Here is a 2,499-nt window from a genome sequence, read left to right on the forward strand (position 1 = left end):
TTTCAGTGGAGTTTCTGATGCAGAAATCACTCTTCCCCAGAATGACCTGATGAATAAAATGGTTCCAGCCTTTTCCTCAGTTTCTGCTCGCTGTATTCAAGGGAGCTCTCAATAAGACTAATGATCTAAAGAAGGAAATCTCAAGGGACAGGAGCTTTGCAGCCTTCTGACCTATTCTTCTTCACTAATCCTATCTATTAATACAGCCTGTGAACCTGTGGCCAGCAAAAGACAGACAATTTCCTTGTATCCTCATTACTGCTATGTGCAAAAATCTCTAATGAAGAGTGGGTATCTGACAAAAGAGACAACTTCCTCTAAAAAAAGGTGACACTACATAACCTACAGGCTCACAGGCACACCCACACCATACTGATATGTTGCTTACATAGATGTACTTTCATCTTTTTTTCTTCACTGAAGATAAGTGCAATTTCAGTTCAAATGAAATTCAGGAAAAATCTCACACAAATTAGAAAACTGGCACAGTGAAAAAAAAAAACCAGGGAGGTGTCACCACCTGAGAATGTGACTTTAACATAGCAGAAAAAATAATCTATTTATTTACTTTACCAGTTGTTAATTTAAAAAGAAAGGAAAGTAATTTCCAGTACAGGTTGAAAAAAATGTAAGTACTTTGGATCATATTTTTAGACTGCTAAGGACCCTCCAATCTTGGAGTAAGCTCCAAGTATGATGTGGGATTTTTCCTATACTGTTGAAAAATGAGATCTTGTTTTGTTGAAGTGCATGGGATTTGAGTCAGCTAGGAATGCTTTTAGTCTTTTCTGAGGTATCAATGATTGCAGTTTAGATATGGTCTCTCTTAACAATCAGCTTGTAGTCATAACTAAAAAAATTGAGTTTAAATTAATTCATCTGGAGTGTTTAAGTACCCTTTTTGATGATTGTTTTCCCCTCACCCCGGTCTTCACAAACTGGGAATGATTAATACCTTGATCGGCTTGCAGTTTTCTCCTTCCTCCTTCTGGTGGCACCCTCCAGTGAAGAACGAAGGCTTTGCAAACTGCTCTGGTTTATTCGGTGGGTCTGCAGGTGACCGTGCTTCCAAAAGGCTCCCTCTGCAGATTACAGGAGCCTAGTTCATGTCTCTCAGTGCTTTAGTGGTGACCAATTTAGTGGCTTCACAGAGATTATCCCCGAGTGCCTTCACTATCTTCACAAAGTGCTTTGAAAGGATTAGAGCAGCATATGCTACGGGCAGTTGTAGAAAAGGACGAGAAAACTAAAATACCGTGGTAGTATAGACGAGTAGTATAGACTGTGTTTGATACAGCTGTGACTGTGAGAAGGCATGTGAAAAATGGACTTGAATATTTCTGCTACAGGCAAACCTCTCCACCAGCTGCACCAGAAGAGCCTCTTCCTCCTCAGTCCACACCTTCTTGTGGGCTCCCCTCGCTGATGGAGAGAGGGGATGGGAGGTAACAATCCGTTCCAAATTCCTCACAAGACAATGCTTTAACCTCTTGTGTTGGCCCAGGCCAATCTTGGTAGAAAAACCTCGCTGGCACAACTCACAGATCCACTTGCCCCTTGGAACCACACGCACCTTCCCTTTGCATCGTGAGACACGACAAGCAATACTGCTGTACTTAAGATTTTGTTTACCACATTTAGAGCACTTAAAGATGACCTTTTTCTGCTCATAGGTCCTCTCAAGATGGTGAATCAATGCCAGCATCCAAGTAAACCGTGTAGCACAGCATGAACAAGATGGATTTTTGTCAGGGATGGACACAACAGAAGTCCTGTCCTGTGCTCTGCCCTCACTAGTCCCGGGAAGAGCCCCAGGTGTTTTAGGCTCTTCACTGCCTCTGGCTACACACTGAGAATCATCCCAAGCCAGCCCAAATGGCAAGGTCTCATATGGCTCAGGGAGCTGTGGCAAACCCTCCCAAACAACTCCCAGATGGACTCCAATCACATGAGTAAATGCGGAGTTTACAAACTCCAAACGTAGCAGGATTGAAACCCTCTTCCCTGGACACAGAGGGTAAAGATGGAACTTTGGCACCTCTGACCCTCAAATCCAAGGGGTCAGTCTGAGTGGCTGTCAATCTAAATTGCAAAGCCTTTCATTGCACCATCTCAGTGATCGGAAAAATAACAAGTCACCGTCCAAGCGAGGGTAGTAAAAGTCAGCAGCTGGCTCCTTCCCAAACTGCCAGCTGTGTCCAACTCAAGCCCGTCTACAAGGCCCTGGGCAGCTGCAAAATAACCGTGCCAATAATTTTGTTTCAGCAAGATCGTGAGACTACCGCTGGGTGACGAGTCCGAGCGATAGGAAAGTCGATTTTTGCCTCTCTCACACCGGGGCAGAAGCCGACTTTGTTACCACAAAGGGTGTCCTGCCATGATGAGGCGCGACTTCCGCATCTCTGCCCAGTTAGGCACTGTGCCCTCATTCCTCTAAGAGAGCCATAGCTACTCCCGTCCTTAAAGGACGCTGAAGCGCCCCTTTCCTGCAGGCTGGGT

This window comes from Serinus canaria, chromosome 3 (assembly GCF_022539315.1).
Source record: "Serinus canaria isolate serCan28SL12 chromosome 3, serCan2020, whole genome shotgun sequence".
Taxonomy (NCBI): Eukaryota; Metazoa; Chordata; class Aves; order Passeriformes; family Fringillidae; genus Serinus; species Serinus canaria.